This window comes from Pelodiscus sinensis, unplaced genomic scaffold (genome assembly GCF_049634645.1).
Source record: "Pelodiscus sinensis isolate JC-2024 unplaced genomic scaffold, ASM4963464v1 ctg34, whole genome shotgun sequence".
NCBI lineage: Eukaryota > Metazoa > Chordata > Testudines > Trionychidae > Pelodiscus > Pelodiscus sinensis.
This window is the reverse complement of record NW_027465849.1, coordinates 5,667,096-5,685,485: the sequence shown is the minus strand read 5'-3', so window position 1 is coordinate 5,685,485 and position 18,390 is coordinate 5,667,096. Positions and strand designations below refer to the sequence as shown.

At 48.5% G+C, this 18,390-nt stretch overlaps 1 protein-coding gene and 1 long non-coding RNA gene across 4 annotated transcripts in view; one reads left to right on the top strand and one right to left on the bottom strand.

Annotated features, from left to right (window-relative positions):
* The window catches only part of FKRP (fukutin related protein), a 68,297-nt gene extending 52,378 nt beyond the window's left edge, over positions 1 to 15,919 (top strand). The window contains exon 6 of the transcript XR_012898883.1: positions 15,787 to 15,919. The gene's annotated coding sequence lies outside the window, so the exon portion shown is untranslated. The remainder of the gene's footprint in view (positions 1 to 15,786) is intronic.
* On the bottom strand, positions 2,311 to 16,541 carry LOC142823735 (uncharacterized). 3 transcript variants are annotated; one of them, XR_012898885.1, is made up of 5 exons: positions 16,405 to 16,541; positions 15,072 to 15,905; positions 13,421 to 13,503; positions 12,512 to 12,657; positions 2,311 to 10,590 (listed from the first exon to the last, which is right to left on the bottom strand). It is a non-coding gene; the product is annotated as an uncharacterized LOC142823735 (long non-coding RNA). The 3 variants fall into 3 exon arrangements; XR_012898884.1 differs by lacking the exon at positions 2,311 to 10,590 and having other exon boundaries at positions 10,597 to 12,657; XR_012898886.1 differs by lacking the exon at positions 2,311 to 10,590 and having other exon boundaries at positions 10,597 to 12,657; positions 15,755 to 15,905.
* Between the last annotated feature and the right edge of the window lie 1,849 nt (positions 16,542 to 18,390).

Here is an 18,390-nt window from a genome sequence, read left to right as displayed (position 1 = left end):
GCCGCGCGCGCCCGCCCGCCGCTTTTGTGCGCACCGGGCGCCGCTGATTGGTTGGAAAAGGGCGCGGGGGCACGGAGTGTTCTCCGCCCCGATGGCTCCGCCCACCTCTGGGCTCGGGGGGGGAGTGGGAGGCAGCGTGTTGCGGTGGGGGGATTCCATATGACGTCACTGGGAATGTTGCGCCCACCCCCAGCACCAGGACTGCTAAGGCTGCCCCGTGGTTTAACCAAAAACACCCCCCCCCCCAAAAAAAACAGGGGGGGGGGGAATTCTGTTGAGAAAAAAAAAGAGGGAGACTAAAGTTATTGAGGGAGGGGGAAAGGGGGGGGGAGCAGTTATTAAGCATAAAAAAAATCAGCATGGCCCCTTAAGAAGAGGCTTTTTTTGCGCCGCCAGTTTGTTTTTTTATTCCAGCCACAAGACAAGCCCCTGGGGAGCCAGATATGGCGGGAGGGGGCGTCCTGGGGGGGATCCGACAGGGGGCCGGGGGCTGGGCCCGGTTGCTGAATGTGTGTCGGGTTGCCGGGTGTCCTGTATTTTCGCCTCCTGGCATGGGAAAAACTCCAGAAAATACCCGACATTTTAGGTGTCCGGTATTTTCAGAATATTTCCCCCCTGCCAGGAGGCGAAAATACCGGACTGTCCGGGTCAGTACCGGACACCTGGCAACCCTACTCCCTGTGCAGGTTCTGCCCACATCTGAACCATCACGCCCCCTTCCTCACATTTAACCCCCCTTTGTGTGGGGGACACGTTGCTAGAGGCAGGGCCCCTCCCCTTAAGGCGCTTAGCCCCTGTGACACCAAATCCCATCACCTCACCCCACTGCCCAGACCCCTCCTGCTCCTGTCCCCTCAGAAACGCCACAGGGCGCTGCCCCCAAATGAATCTACTACTCGGCCTGTTAGCCAACTGCTGGACACCTGCTAGCCTGTTTCCCAGCCTCCCAACTGCCAGCCACTCACCTGCCACCACCCAACAGTTACTCCCAACTGCCATCTTCCCTCTCCCATCCACTGCCCTCTCCTAGCCACCAAACAGTTCCTCACCGTTGCAATCTGTCAGCCTCCTGCTCCCACTACCCCCAAATGCCACTTTCCAGCTCCCGTACCAGCTTCCCACCAGCCAGCCCTGGGGTAGGGAGCTTCTCATGTTAACGCTCCGTATCTCTTGCTGCTCCAGAGCATCACTCCAAGCCCCTGCCCTGGTGCACAAGGAGCAGTGCCTGTGAGAAGGACATATCGCTCCATTACATTTCCCACCTCAGATACAAAAAAACCCCCAGGACATCTGGGATGATTCTGAGCTATGAAAACTGGACAGCTGGTAGTGTGCATTGTGCGGCATCACAGATTCCTGAGGATAGCTACCACAACAAAGGGGCAATCCTAGGAAAACCTGGCCAGTGGCAACCCTAGGCTCCAAACCTAACACCTTGGTTCCTCAGTGAAAATGAGGAAGGGACAGGAAGAGGGCAAACAGCTGGCCGGAAGAGAAGGAACGGCTGTAAGCACAGAGATGAGGAGAAGGAATGGAAACAAAGATGAGAGATGAACAGTGAGGCCCTTGAGAGACCTAACCAGACCTGCCACTCAGCCTCAGAATTGACAGAAAAGGCAGACGTGAAGTATGGGCAATATTTCTAGACATTCCAGAAGACACTCATTACTTTTCTCCCTATTACGTGCATCGACTAGACCTGTAGGACCAGACCGTCAACTGGCAGACTTCCACTGAAGTCACCGGAGCAACACCAATATACAGCTGCTGAGGATCCAGACCTCCTGAGGATTCACAACCTCAGCACATTCTGCATCCTCCCTTCTGTCACAGTTCCTGGGCTACCTGCCTCCCTGCCGCCTTCCTAGTCTTTTTAGATGCACTGTCTCCAGGTCTCATGGCTAGAGCCATCACCTCTTTCAGGCTATGTCTACACTGGTGCGATCTTGCGCCAGAAGTATGCAAATGAGGCTAAGCGTGGAATATCACCGAGCCTCATTTGCATATCTAATGAGCCGCCATTTTGCAGAAGAGGCTCTTGCGCCAGAAAGAGCTGTCTACACTGCCCCTTCTTGCGCAAGAAAAACCCTCTTGCGCAATGCCGCTACGCTGATTATTTTCAGGAATAACGGCGTTGTGCAAGAGGGTTTTTCTTGCGCAAAAGGGGCAGTGTAGACAGCTCCTTCTGTAGCAAGAGCCTCTTCCGCAAAATGGCGGCTCATTAGATATGTAAATGAGGCTCGGCGAAATTCAATGCTTCGCGTCATTTGCATACTTCTGGCGCAAGATCGCGCCAATGTAGACAGCCTCAGAGTGGAATCACGCAGTTCTCCCACTCTCACACTGGGCCTTGAACTGCCATCCACTGGTATTCAACTTAATTATCTCAAACTCAATTTCTGCTTAGCACTTTCCGGAGCAATGATAGCCAAAAGCTACAAACAGCCTTTTAAAAACAAAGTATTGTTTATTTAGACTAAATGCAATTCAGATGAAAAGAGCTTAAAATTGTGAACACACACGCTATGCATGTCTAGCTTGCCTAATGTCAATCCACTGTCCCCCAGAATATCCTGATAAGTTTAAAGCTGTTTAGGACATCTCAAGATCTCTGGGAACTGAGTGACACTCACTAAACCAGTTCACTCTGTCTGCTTTAGGGATAGTGTCTTTAAATCTTGGTCAGTTGTTTGATCAGCCCCATTTTGCTGTGTCAAAGTCACTCTGTAACTGTTCATAGCACTTTGATCTCCTAGCTCATGGCACTAGCTACAAAATTCATCTAACTTCATTGGAAGCAGGATGTTGGAGCCTCAAAACCAATAGCTTTCCTCATTGTCTTTCTAATGTGTGCGAGGATGCTCTTATATAGATGCTCTTATATAGGAGCCATTGTCTTCATGGCAACGGAATACAGGCATAATAAATATCTAGGAACCTTCAATTTCAGTTTTTACCATATTTCTCAAAAAAATTCCTGGAGTCAGGAAAGTCCAGAGTTTGGATTTTACTGATTCTAAATTGATTTTTGCTACTTCTGGAACTCCTCAGATCCAACTCCCCTTCTCACAGACGGTGTGTCTAGACTACCTGGTTTTTTCGAAAAAAGTGGCCTTTTTTTTAAAAAACTTCCCCTGCATCTAGACTGTTGCTGCGTTCTTTCGAAAGTAAATCGAAAGAACGTGGCAGTTTTTTCGACCTTGTTTTACGAGGAAGAACGCCTTTTTTCGAAAGTGCGCTTTCGAAAAAAGGCGCTAGCTAATGCAAACTGTGCTTTTTCGAAAGAGAGCATCCAGACTGCCTGGGTGCTCTCTTTTGAAAAAGCAGTTTGCTTTTTCAAAAGTGCTGGTTGCAGTCTAGACGCTCTTTTTCGAAAGCGGCTTGCAGGCTAGACGTAGCCACAGTCCCATACTTGCACAGAGGAAGTTAACTGCTCCCAGCCCTTCAGCATGACATTGTCCACGTCCCCTGCACGGTGGGGCAGTGAGACAGGCAAGAGACAAGGTCTTGGCAGCCAAGACCACCGGCCTGTTGCAATGGTTGGCCCACAGGGAGCAGAAGGCTGCACCTCATGAGTACTAGTTCTCGTAAGTGGGTCCTTCCGCTAGGCCCTGTCTGCTTCCCCTTCCTGAGCCTACCTGCTTTATTTGCTATATCATCGGTATCAGGCACCCCTCCTTCTCCCCAGGCTCTTTGCTTTTTTTTTTAATTGATTTTCATCCTTTTTTGAATAAATAATGATAAATTCCAAGGAAACTTTTAACAAACTAAAAATTGAAAGTATCCCAGTAGTTGGCTATAATTATACATGCTTTCTCAATGATTAGGTCACATGCAGCATAAATCCAATTACTCGTAGCTAAATGCTCGGCTTGTCACACAGTCAGACCCATAGGGCGCTTTGGGGCAGCCACCCCAGGTCCCATACTTTGGAGGGCTCCATGGCGGCTGCTTCAACTGTCCTATCCACGGGGACCAGGGCAGCCTGGGAGAGACTTGGGGGCAGGGGCCTGGCTCAGCAGCAGCAAGGGTTGGGCTCCTGCACTCACGGTGGCAGTGGGGATCAGAGTAACCAGGCAGTCTGCTCTCTCTGCTATGCCCCACCGCCCTCCCTGCCCACTGACCTCGGCTTCCCTGCGGTGGCAGGAAACAGAACCCCCAATCCAGGGCACTCTGCTTCCTGCCATCGTGGAGAAGCCGGATTCAGCGGGCTGGGAGGGGGCAGCCTTGGGGGAAAGGGTGGAGCGGGGATGGAGAGGAGTAGAGCAGAGGTAGGCTGGGGGCTAGGGTTTGCCCTGGGCCCCGCCCCTGGGGGCATGGAGGTGGGGTTACCCCAGACCTCATGTCCCCCTAGGGATAGCTCTGAACAGCTGATTGAGTTGTTCCGTGTGTGGCTCAGAAGAAAGGTGTCCGTTGGACCAACTAATCCTTCAACTGTCTGGTCTCCCTTATACAGCCAATGAAATTGTTGCATGCAAATTAGCTGTAGAAGAAGGGTGGTGATTGGTTGAGTTACCGCTGCTATGATGATGATCTAGATAGGAGTTGGCATGGCATATGCTTTGCTGTTGCCCGAGTGTAATTCACAAAATGAGAATGGCTGAGAATGGCACCAGGCCGCCTATGCCAGGGACAATCGAACCTTGTGATAGTCTCAACAAAAAAAGCTCGCACTCATGCTTGTAGCTGTTTCCATCACTTCACCAACTCAGCAGACACTTTAGGCTTGATGACACAGACTGAGTGACAAACCTGGCATTTGACTGCACAGACTGTGTTTTCTGTTGTTAGTTCTATGTTTGCCATACTCTTTCCATCCCTTTCCCCCATTTCAGCTGAATGAACTCAACAAGGTAAATGCTTCTCTGTTGCTTCTTATTACAGCTTTGCTGTTGTCCTCATTAGGGCACAAGCAGCTTCAATCTCTGCTCACTCATGCATGGTTTTATTAATGTTGTTTCAACGAGTGTGATTAAAGCTTCTATGCTTACAAAATTCCCTTACTAAGGCTATGTCTACACTGGCGGCTTCTTGCGCAAGAACATCTTGTGCAAGGGTTCTTGTGCAAGAAGTCTTGTGCAAGAAAACGTCCACCCTGACATGTGCACGCTGTGCTTTTGCGCAGGAGCATCCATGGCCGTGTGGACGCTCTCTTGCGCAAGAAAGCTCTAATGGCCATTTTAGCCAAAGGGCTTTCTTGCACAAGAAATCCCTGCCACGCATCCACACTGCCCTCTTGCTCAAGAGCTCCTGCGCAAGAGGGCTTACGCCTGTTAAAAAAGAGCATAGCTCTTGCACAAGAAGCCCTCTCGTACCACACCGTATTGTAAATTTCCTTGCGCAAGAGCGGGCGGGCAGTGTGGACACTCTGCAGAGTCTTGCGCAAGAAGCCGCAAGTGTAGACATAGCCTAAGTGACCCGGAATGGTGTGATTGATCTGGGGTAGAGTGGTATATTTTTCACACACAGTCCCTTTCCCTTCATGCACAAATTCCCTATCCTTCCCACACACACCTGGAAATGCATGAATGGACGGTCTTGCTGCCTTCTTTCCAAGTTCAAACTGGAAATTCAGAGCTACTACCCCACCCACCATTTTATAGACTGTGGAACCCATGCTTATGCCCGTTATATTGACCATCAGTACTAGAAAGTTCAGAAGACTCCTAAAACGTCCAGTATTTTCTGATTATTTTCCCTGCCAGAAGGCGAAAATACCGGACACCTGGCAACACTACACACACACAGTGCCCAGGCCCAGTTCCCGGGCCCACCTCCTTCCCCCAGTACCTCTCCCCTCCCCCGCCCTGCTTACCTGGTTCCACAGGGGAGCTGTCTTCTGGCTCAGAACAGGAAAACAAGATGGCCACTGGAAAGAAGCCTCAAAGGCACTTCTTAAAGGGGCCATGCTGGTTTTTTTATGTTTTAATTTTTTTTGCTTAATAACTCTCAGAGTCCTTTTTTTTTTCCTCGACAACTTTGGTCTCCCCTTTATTTTTCTGAACAGAATTTTTTTCCGTGTTTTTTTTTGGGGGAGGGGAGAGGGGAGTGTTCGGTATTTTTGGTTAAACCATCTGGCAACCCTAATTGCTGAGGAGAGAGGCCTGCTGCACTCTCCAAGTCTTTTCCATTCTGCCCCACCCCTCACCTCAAAGCCATCTCTGCTTGGCATTGCCTGTTGCCTCAAAACTCTCTCAATTTAGCTCTTTAAAGAAAACTCAGCTATGTCTGAGAGTCTTGGCTAAGTCTTTACCACCAGGAGGCAATTGCAGCCTCTCATTAGCTTTCCCCAGGTTCCCAGATGTCACTGTACCTGACTGCAGCCTGCTCTTTAAGGCTTCAGGACATACAAATACCAGTGACATGACGTGTTATGTAATTGTTGCCAATGTGTAAAAAGACCAAAACATGGAGGTGTGCGTGAGAGGTGGACTCAGTGCTTCACACGCTCACTCAGACGGTTTTCCCTTCTGCCTACAGGCTGAAGCAGCCCTCCTCAAACCAATGCAAGGGAACCCCTTTCCTCTCCCTACCGTATTAGTACACATTGCGGTTTTTACCCTTTTTTATAGTAAAAGGGTTCTCTGGGGAATGAGAGGAGAAAACACCCCACGCAATATTTGCCTATGATATGAAATTATTTTTCCATTTTAGGCACCAGACAATTGAACCCAGTTTCCATCAGGAATGGCAATGCAAGCTGTGAGGAGCTACAAAGGCCTTACATTGGTTTGGGGGCTGACTAGCAATCTGTAAAGCTTTCATAGAACCCTAGAGCTGGAAGAGACCTCAGGGGGTCTTCAAATCCAGCCTCCTGTCCAAGGCAGGAACAATCCCAACTATGACATTTGCCAACTCCCTCAGTACCCTCGGATGCATTAAATCCGGACCCATGACTGCTTTCAGCTGTAGCCCAGTTCAAAACCAGCCCCTTTTGAAATAGATAATTTGGAAAAAAAAAAAAAAAAAAACAAAGCTTATATCATGGATTTTAATGTCTTTTGACGGCATCCCCCTAATCTAAAGCCTCCATCCATCAATGGAAGAACAGCCACACTGGGTCAGGCCATGTAGCCCAGCATTCTACCTTCCAGCGGCCAGGTGCCCCAGATGGAGCAAACAGAATAGAGAATCATCAAGTGGTCTGTCCCCTGTTGCCCACTTCCAGCTTCTGGCAAACAGAGGCGAGAGACACAACCCGTTTTTAAAAACAAACCTTTCCGTGTTGTGACATAGAGGAGAAAAGCAGGTGGGTTATTAGCCCCAATGAAAAGCAACCAATAAGGAATTTTTTCTGGCTTTAAGTTGGAGTCAGGACTCTGTGGACTAATTCTTAGTTATCTCATCCCTGCATTTAGAAGTGGGGGAAAAGGTGCTTTTATGCTCCTCATGATCTGGGCAACGGAGCGCCCTGGCCAGCCTCAGAGCTGCTCAGACTTACACTGGACCTCCTGTGGTCATCAGAGGATAGCCGCAACACACAGTGCTCCACCCAAGCCCCTGTTCCACCCCTCTGGGCCCTGAGAGTAGAGAATAGCCCTCTCAGTGTGGTCTCATGGAGGTCTTGGGGAGCAGAGAATGGCAACACTCCACCCAGGCCTATAGGCTTCGTCTACACTGGCACCCTTTTCCGGAAATGCTTAAAATGGAAAACTTTTCCATTATAAGCATTTTCGGAAAAAGTGCGTCTACATTGGCAGGATGCTTTTCCGGAAAGACGCGCTTTTCCAGAAAAAAGCCCCGATCGTCATTTTCGCGATCGGGGCTTTTTTGCGGAAAAGACTACTGTGCTGTCTACATTGGCCCTTTTCCGGAACAGTTTTTCCAGAAAAGGACTTTTGCCCGAACGGGAGCAGCATAGTTTTTCTGGAAAAACACTGACAATTTTACAGTAGATCGTCATTGCTTTTCCGGAAAAGCAAGCGGCCAGTGTAGACAGCTGGCAAGTTATTCCGGAAAAGCGGCTGCTTTTCCGGAATAAGTGGCCCAGTGTAGACACAGCCATAATGTATGGGCAGCAGAGAATAGCCATAGTACACTGTGCTGTGGCCCCACACTCCATGCCATCTATAGCTGGGGTTGGGAGTAGGTCAAGACAGATCCCTTTTGCCAGTTTATACCAGCCAGTGGGACTGTTCTGCCCTGTTCAGTCTAGAACAGGGTAAAAGGGCCTTAGTGTAAAGTCAAGAATCCATTTGTGGCTTAGTCACGGATTCACTGTGTGATTTGGGCAACTCAGTTCCTCCACGTCTCCATAGCAAAACAGGAATACTATCAGATTGGCGAGGCTGCGAGGCTCGACTCGTTCATGTCTGCAAAGCTCTCAGGAATCCTCAAATGGGAAACGCCAGAGAAAGGGGAAGTGCTTTGTTTTATTAAATAATTCATGACATCCCTGGAGTCCCGGGTCCTGGTCACGGAATCACAGCTCCGTCGGGGTCAGCCTGTGGAACACACTGCCACTGCTGTCTAATTTCATCACTAGGGGTCTCCCTAAATCTGATCAGCCATTTCGACACATTTTGCCTGTTCAAATAATTCAGCCTCTTCCAGATTTTACTTTTATCTCCAGTTGGTCTTATTCAGTGCAGCAAAATAAAGGAGAAGTGAAGCTGTCCAGTAAGCGAGAGTCCCTAGAATGGGAAAGCAGCAACTGATAAGGAAAATGCCAGCTGAGCTGTTGTTGTTCAGTGTGCACAGTGTGGGAGTCGAAGAAGGAACTGCACCAGGAATAGCCCCGTGAGGAAGAAAAGCCCAGATAGTCCTGGAGTTGGACCAACTGCAAGAGAGGCTCCTCTCAGACCATGGCACCCCTTCCGCCATGTACTGCCCTCTGGCAGTGCCCACTCCTGGGTTCCGAGAGGCCTGGGGTGTGCCACATTGTGCTCCAACAGTGATTTAAAGGACCCCGGGCTCCTGGCACTATTGCTGCTGCATTAGCGGTAGTAGCAGCCAGGAGCCATTTAGAAACACCAGGCCCTGGAATAGTTGCTCCCTATGTCCCCCTCCCCGTCGGCAGGCCTCCGTGGGGGTGAGCAGTGTCTGGGTGTCACTGTATCTGCCCCGCATTCCTCTGCTGGAAGAAATCCGGGCACCCCATCTGTGTGTGTTGCCTCTGTGAGTTTGTGGCATTCAGCACAGCAGTGCACAGCGTCCCCCTAACCATGGCACCCTTGATGGTTGCACAGGTAGCCCACTGCTAACGCAGGCCCGGCTCCAACCCACTGGCCCCACACCTCACCCAGAGCTGGGAATAGAACCCAGTGTGCTCTGGTCGCTGGACCACAGCTTTGGTGTGGGATCTGACTCATCTACCCATCACAATGTCAAGCACACCGATGCCACAGAAATCTCCATGCGGCCCATGCAGTCACTGCCTAGAGCAGTGCAGACCACACACTGCAGGCAGGCACCTGCAAAAGGAGAGAGAAAATTGTGTTGGTTTGTCCCTTTGTTGCCCCTAAACCTTCCCCTGGGCTCTTAGGGCACGTCGACACTGCAGCGCTATTACGGACTATCACAGTATCCAAAATAGCTGTGTCATAACAGCAAGCCCGTTATTTCGGACCCGCTATTCCAACGTCCCTGCAAACCTCATTCTACGAGGAGTGTAGACAGTGCCAAATAATGAAATAAGCTATTTCAGAATAGCATTGAAATAAGATGCACAATTTGTGTAGCTCAAATTGCGTTTCTTATTTCAGGTTACACTGCAGTGTAGATGCACCCTTAGGGAAGTAGGTGCAACTTACTTTCCGGTGCTCAGGTTTCTCAGGTTTCTCTATTGCACTATCCCCCAGTCCTGTCCATATTATATTCCCCATATTTTAAATCTCTTGCAGGAAAATTCAGCATTTCCCCAACACGGGATTTTCAAAAGGGGGGGGTTCCCACGATATTTTTTGCAGGGAATAAAATACCAATCAGAACATGTCTTTGAGTCCTTCGAATCACTATGGCTTCCTATTTCTACAATATTACAGTGTGTTGTCATGAGACCACATGGTGAGTACATGAGCTCCCATAAGTCCTGAGTAGGGTGTTCACAGCTTCAGTACTATTCTGCTGGGAGGTGAAAACCTGGTCTGTTAACTTCAGGGTTTATGGAGGGGGTGATATGATGAGATGGCTTACAATGGCATGCGGCCCATCCCCGACTGCTATGAGCAAATATCTCCAATGGTCAGAGATGGAACAACAGATCTGGAGGTCTCCGCATTAGTACAGAGAATTCTTTCCCAGATGTCTGGCTGGTGGGTCTCACCCCCATGCTCAAGATCTAACTGATATTACGAGTCAAGAAGGAATTTTCCACCATGTCAGACTGTCACAGATCCAGGGGGATTTTGTGTGTGTGTGTGTGTGTGTGTGTGTCCTTCCTCTGCGAGATGAGACATAGGTCATTTCCTGGATTGAACTAGAGAAAATGAAGCATTCTTTGTATCCAGATCCAAGGATTTCAGTAACTCAGCCAGAGGTTGGGTGTCTAGCATTGGAGTGGGCGGGTGAGATTCTGTGGCCTGCGATGTGCAGGAAGTCAGACCAGATGAGCACTTCTGGCCTTAAAATCTCTGAGTCTGTGAACCAGGCCTGGGGAAACATAAGGAGACAAGAGAGGTTATTTTATGGAAGACCCAGGGAGAAACCTCTACTCCTATTCCTTCCCATCCAAAGGGAAGGTTAAGAGCTTGTGGGTCAGACCACGTGATGGACTCTTGATTCTCCCGGGAAAAGCAGACAGAACCTGGCTATGTCTAGACATCAGTTCTCTTCCAGGATACCGGAGGTATTCAGGAAAAGCTATGCCGTGTCCATGGAACGGAAAAGTGGACGCATTCTTTCGCCATCCCTGTAAACCTTGTTGCGTGAGGAAGAAGGGATGTGCCGAAAGAGAAGGTTTTTCCGAAAGGTGGCGCCGTGTAGATGCACCGAATTTCGGAAAAGTCTGTTCCGGAAAACAACTGGAAAAAAATACGCAAATTGCAGTTCGCAAATTGCGTATCTTTTCCCGACTTTTCTGTGTAGCGTAGACACAGCCCCAAAGAAAGTTGGAAGCTGGAGCCATCAACGTTATGAGCAGTTTCTCAGGAGGTACCTGGCCATGGATTCTAGAGAGTCCCCTGTTTGAGAGGGCAGGTGGCATGTTGTACTTTCAGGTGGAAATCCTGATTTCAGGACTTCCAGTGACTCTACGACAGCAAACGCCCATTGGGGAGTAAGTGCTGAAGAACCTGGATTGACCAATTTCTTTCTTGCCCAAATTCTGTCTGGTTTTCAGTAGATCCCATTAAAAAGGAAGTTGGAGAAAAGAATAAATTAGCTGGGCTACCTAGAAGGAAAGCAAACATATTAACCAGCTGCTCCTGCAGGGAGAATAAAAACGCTCTTAGATAAACAGTTTGCTGTGCACCAGAGCCAAGCCAAATAACCCCCAAGAGAGAACAATAAGCCATAAAACCATGGAGACATTTCTCAACTAGGATGCAGGCAGACTGTGGGCAGTGTCACTGCGGTGTGGGCGGTCCCCGGACCCTGCGCCGCCCTTCACAGTCAGACCTGACTCTCAGCCAACAGGTAGAGCAGGAGGTTTATTAGTTGACAGGGACACAAGGTGGAACAGACTTGTCAGCACAGAAACTGGAAGCAGTCAGTAAAATCCATCTTGGGGAGAGGAAGGCTCTAAGCCAAGGACCCTGACCCCCCACCCTGTACCCCAAGACAGTGAGACTAACCCACACTCAACAGCCATGCAGCCAGGCCCCTTCTCCCACCTTTTATCCTGTTTCCAGGACAAAAGGTGTCTCTTTGTCACCCTCCTCCCAAACTCAGATTACAAAGGGCATATGTGGGGGAGGCTGTCACACCGAAATTCCCTTCATCCTCTAGGTCAATGGTTCCCAAACTTTTCGGCATCACGCCCCCTTTCTGATTTTTGAAAAACCCTCACGCCCCCCCCCCTGCAACAGCAAAACTTGAGCAAAAAAAAAAAGGAACTGACCGGGGTAGCAAAACTTGATGGGGGGGGGGAGTGCTGGGTTGCCTCATGCCCCCCTGGAATTTCTTTACATACACCCCCAGTTTGGGAACCCATGCTCTAGATATTGGTGCAGTGCCCAGGGAAACTGAGTCACGCACATGGGATTACTACAGGACAGTAGAAATCACATGTAACATAAAGTGAATACACTCCTCACTTCATCACAGCAGGGCCCAAGTGCCTCCCTTCAAAACTTCTGATGAGAACTTCCCTGGAAAATGGAAAGCCTGATTCTCAGTAGTACTAAGAGTGCGTCTACACTGCAAGCACAAGGTGCTCATCCTTAACAATTTGTCTGTTTCCATTTTTCGACAATTCCTTTTGATTTTCAGGTCATTAAAGAGCTGCCATATTTGTCTCTTGCTATGCTTCCCATCTTTTCCTCTGCATTGGGGTGCTTTGCTGTTGCACTGTTCATATTTGTGTCTTTTTGAACTCCTTTATCTCTTAGATACCCTTCCCATTGGACCGTACCTAGCAATGCTCAGAATTTATTAAAATCTGCTTTGTTGAGAATCTGGAATCTTCTGCTCTCACTTCTTCCTTTCCCATAGGTCCACAATTTTATGGTCTCTTTCACCCAAGTGACTTTCCACCATCAGAGGAATAGCTGTGTTCGTCTGCAATTTTAAAAGAATTAGCAGAGCAGTCCAGTGGCACATTAGAGACTAACAAATGTATGAGGTCATGAACATTCGTGGGTAAAACCCAACTCGTCTGATGACATACAGGACTCCTCGCATCTACACCGCAGGGCTTAATGCGAAATATGCTATGCAAATTGAGCTACACCAATTGCATATCTTATTTCAAAATAGGGAGCGTCTACACAGCACTTACTTCAAAACAGCGCACTCTTCCTCCGACTTCCCTTATCCCCCGTACAATGAGGGGTACAGGAGTCGGAGTAAGAAGTCCTCCAGCTGGACAGTATTTTGACACGATTTCAAAATAACTGCCTGCTGTGTAGAGGCGGACTAAGTTATTTCAGATTAGCGCTAGTTATTTCAAAATAGTGAAGCAGTGTAGATGTACTTCTTGTTTTCCATCATTGGAGTCTCAATCAATTCCTTCCTAGTAGTCAAAATCAAATCTAAAATAGACACCTCCTCCCTCTTCTGAAACAAAAAGTTGTCCCCAACACAGCTTGTGTACTGCTGTATAGCTTTTCCAGCAGAGATATTGATAGTTAAAGTCCCCTGTTACTATCAGGTCCCATGGTTTAGATCTGTTATTTTTTCTAAAAATATCTCATTCATTTCCTCGTGATTGATTAATTAATTATTAACAGTAGTATGTACTGTGTCAGCTACAAGAAACACATCCTCTTGCGTGAGGCTTTTTACCCAATTAACTTCAGTTCCACCCACCATCCCGTCTTACTTGATGACTTATCTGGTGAACAGGATTGTAGAGAAAGTCTGTAGGCACCCAGCTCTCATAATGTATTCCTCTTCGGGGAAAGCCTGTTCCAGAGAATACTGATAAGAGCTTATCTTTTAGATAGCCTATCAGTGTTTTTCACAACAGCTATTCTCTGCTAATGTCTTCTTACCAAAATCGTACAAAAATAACAACAGTTTTGAGCAATGGTTCCCCAATTTTTTTTCCCAATCTTGTTCCAGGGCCAGAAATTTCACAAATATTTGCTCAATGGCTGATTTGACACTGAAATCCCAAACATTTCAGTATAAAAACTGATCTTTGGCCAAACTAAATTTGGAACACTACGAGGTTGTTGGTTTTTTTACTTTTTGCTCCATAATGAGATTTGTTTGCTTTTGAAATTAGTCCTGTTGGTGAGTCAGAAAAGCTGAGACATTTCACAAGGTCTTTAAAAATAAAAATTGGCCTGTTTTGAAGAATTCACAATTACCGTATATTCCGGCGTACAAGATGACTTTTTATGTTAAAAAACATCCCCCAAAAATCGGGGGTCGTCTTGTACGCCGGGTATACATCCCAGGCGCGCCTGGGATGCCCCGCTGCCGGCTTCCCCCGAGGCTTTGCAAAGCTGCTGCGGCTTTGCTCCCGGTGCCTCTGGTCTGCTGGGGACCGTCTCCAGCAGACCAGGGACACCGGGAGCAAAGGAGGCGGAGGGGCACTGGGGTATAAGATGAAACCCTATCTTTTAATTAAAAAATTAGGGGGTCGTCTTATACGCCCAGTCACCCTATACGCCGGAAAATACGGTAATTGCAAAAAGCTTCAAGTCTTGAAGGTTACAAGGGTTATTGCAAACATTTTGCACAGTCTTAATCTAGCATGTCTTGACTCTTTCATGACATCTTGTTATCATTAGCTAATAGTGAGACTAATTTTTACAGGGCTGTCTGAATGACAGGGTAGCCCAGAAGGTTCCTTCCAGTTTTGTGTTTCTATGGATGTTTCTCAGTTTCTATCTGATGCAGTCCAGTCTAATGCTAATAGGGGCCATAAAATACAGAGGCAAACATCTCATTCATCCATCATAACAATCCCTCACTCTTATTAATTCATGGATCTCAAAGTACATTATGAAGGAGTTGTGACAGGCTAGATCTCAGAAGTCCCCTTGGAGTTGTCCACTGGTGCACTGACCATACCACCAATGCCAGCCTGCCTGCCCTCTGGGGGTCCTCCTGTCCTACTAGGCTAGAAACTCTGGTCTTCCCTAGCCAAGACACAGACTTAGGGTTACCATCCCCTTGCAGAGCAACACAGATACTGAACCGTTCACCTGTGAGAGGGCTCAGCTATTAGGGCTCAGAACCTGGGAAACCAACCCGTAAAAGGCCCAAATCCCCAAATATATCTGTCTTACCCCATGTACAAATTTTACACAGAGATCCGCCCCCTTTATCAATGAAAGGGAGATATGCACAGTGGTTGCTCCTTTCCCCCGCTCCAGGGGAACAATTATTTACGCTGGGCTTGATAATAAACAAAAATTGTTTTAAGTATGAAAAGGAAGATTTAAGTCAAGTGGTTGCAAGTAAAAAAAAAAGTCAGCTCAAAGTAAGTTACTAAATTACAATAAACAAAAAACACTCACCTTTGAGTGGAAAAGTACAAGATCCAAAATAGGTTTCAGCATCAGGTGGCCTGGCCACATGACTTTCTCTGGCCAACCACAGTTTGGGCTTTCAGGAAAGATAGAACCGTTCACAGGCCGTTGGCTTGATCGCTGAGCAATTAAGTTCCTAAAGTATCCTCAGTGGCCCTCCTTAGCACATTTAGCATTAAAACCAGATCCATGCTTCGTATTTCTAACTTCACAGACCAGAATGATACATGAGCAGAAATAGACACATTCAGCTGACTGTAACTTTAAAACTGGCATGTTACAGGATGCATTTTGCCTGAAGCGTCTTAGCATTATGCATATTCATAAAGCACAGGAGGAGGGTGGCATGATAGGATGGTCAGTCTCATTATCTCCATTTTAGAGGTGGGGAAACAAAGCCACAGTATGGCAAAGTGGCTTGCCCATTGACACACTGTAGGCCAATGGCAGAACTGGGAATAGAAGTCAGGTCTCTGGAGTCGCACACCTGTGCACTAGCCATTAGGCCAGCCAGCCTCCCTCAATAGGGCCCACTGTATAAAAAGCGATTCTCAGCACTTCCCTTTCGGGCCATCAGTAACCAGTGACGTTTGGTCTTCAGCTCAAACAGTTTATCCCTCTTTTGTATCCAGCCTCATTATCACCAGCTTATCCACAGGACTCTGACCTACCCCATATGACTTTCTTTCGTCTGTTTCTCCAGGGCCTTCCCCAGCATGGTTGGATTGTGCTGTCTGCTGGACCACCTCCCCTGGTAAGCAGCATTCAGAGAGACAGACAGACAGAAATAGAAAGCACTGGGTGGAGACAGGGCAAGATGATCTGTAAAAAGTAAACATGAGTCAAGAGCAGAGATACTGCTATTCCTGTTTATATGTTTTTTTCTGTCCCTTGGATTCTGGCTGCAAATAAACACTGAATCCCTTGCGGGACTTGTCTACATCATGGAGAGCTAGACAGATGTGATTGCATCCCTAAAGCTCTGCCAGTATTAATTCCTCCCTCGTCCACCCCCCGCATTTTGTGGAAATCCTAAATCCCCAATACGAGTTGTAATTGGCAGCTCAAAGAGCCATACCCTCGCTGACATGCTACAAGCAGAGCGTAATGTGGCTGCGCAAGCAGCTGGAGGTGTTCATCGCCTGACTGCGGACCCATCCGTGATGCCAGGCCTGGAGCCAACCCTTGCACTGTCCCAGCTGCACTCTGGTTTTAGCACGCTCGTTCACTGCGAGCTAGCACAGGCATGTCTCAAGCGGGTCTGAGAGCGCGTGTCCGCCAGGAGGGTTACACCGGCACAGCCCTCGCAATACCATCCTACCTGGAGAGCTCTACTGGTACAGCTCCTGGAGTGGACGAGTCTGACTCTCCCTGTGCTTCTCTTTGACTCAGGAAGCAGATGGAGGCAAAACACTTATGGGGCTGTCCCCAGACTACGCATATGCTTGTGTCAAGGGCCGGACAGGCAATGCATCTGGTTAGCAGGGATACTGCCTTGTAGCTGGGTCTGGGAATTAGCTCTCATCCCACCTGGCACCCCTTTCCATCAGTTGTTCACATGGTGGCCTCTCTCTCTCGGGGGCTCTCTCTTCATGACCCAGAGCTCCAGTTGGATCACTACATAGTCCCCCCTTCCAAGGCAATCCAGTCCCACTGGACAAAGTCCAGATCAGACCCACTGACCTCTGGGCAGTGGCTGCTTGTCTCTTGAGCACCTGGAAGAGGCACTGAATCAGTTCATCTTGCGCAGCCAGGACTTGAACTTGTCATTTGTTGACTCAGCACCGTACCGACAAGGCTCCTCTTACTTCGCATTCACACTGGGGTAAAGTTCAGCCCTGAATATAAATATCCTAGCTTCAGGTTGCACCTTCCTCCGGTGAATGTCACCTCCTTTCGGAAGGTCTGCCGTGCGTGGCATTAGAGAGCCCACGCTGTGGAGCTGTATCTCCCCTGGGCTACGGAGCCAGATCTCGCCCCATCCCGGCTATCTGCCCTCTGACACCGCGGTGTTTTTCAGCGTGCAGCAGGAGCACTGGAAGTGGCTACCCCGAGCGCTTTGTAGGAAGCACCCTATCAAATTGGGATCTGGAGTCACTTGGGGTATGTCTACACTCCATTGCTCTGTCGACGGAGCCGTGTAGATTTGTTTATTGGGCAAAGGGAAATGAAGCGGTGATTTAAATAATCGCCGCTTCATTTACATTTAAATGGCTGCCGCGCTGAGCTGACAAACAGCTGATCAGCTGTTTGTCAGCTCAGCGTGCTAGTCTGGACGCTCCACGGTCAACATCACAGCACTTTGTTGACCGCCCCAGGAAACCTCATCCCCTGAGGAATAACAGGCCGGTCAACAAAGTGCTTTGATGTCGACAGCAGAGTGTCCAGACTAGCGCGCTGAGCCGACAAACAGCTGATCAGCTGTTTGTCGACTCAGCGCGGCAGCCATTTAAATTTAAATAAAGCGGTGATTATTTAAATCACCGCTTCATTTCCCTTTGCCTACAACCCTCATCTACATGGCTCCGTTGATGGAGCCATGTAGTCTCGACACCGCCTCGGGTTTCCTTCAAGTGCTTAATTTTGGTAAAAGAAAAGGCAGTTGGGGTGGGTAGATTACAACACCAGTCGGCCCAAGTAGCTGAGTTCTTAGCTCTGCTCTGCCTGGAACGCTGAGGGGAGAACTCCGGGAGCCATAAATGACCATTTCCTGCTGACTGTGGGTCTCAGGAACCTGGCTTAGTCCATGTGCATCTCTCCGAGGTAATGGAGTCTTTGGTTTCAAGGATGAAACCATGGTGAAAGCACCTATTCTGCTGAAAGGGATTGCTGGCTGCCACCAGATGGACCTGAGACCAGTAGACCAGTGAGGGCAACCAACGTTAATGAGGGCCGCAAGATTGTCAGAACCAAGACAGCCTCCCGGGACAGGGTAGCTGCTCACTGCGCTTGGGGACCTAGAATAAGCGGGGAGGAGGTAGTGCCAATGGAACCGTAACATTTTGATTAGCTTCAGAGGGAGTGCACGGCTGTCACTGTCCGGGCTGTGTGCAAGAGGCTACGTCTGCACTGCAGGGTTTTTGCCTGTCTCCTTCTGATCCTTTTTGCAGAAGAGGTTTTTGCAATCAAAAGCCCTGTGCACGTAGGTTCATTTATTGGAAAAATAACCCTTTTGCGCAAGATCCCTTATTCCTCCAAAAATGAGGTTCCCAGGCGCGTGTGCAAAAGGTTTTTTTTCGGACAAATGGCCCCGTTTACACAGCGCGTTTTAATCGCAAAAACGTCTTCCGCGAAAAGGATGGGAAGA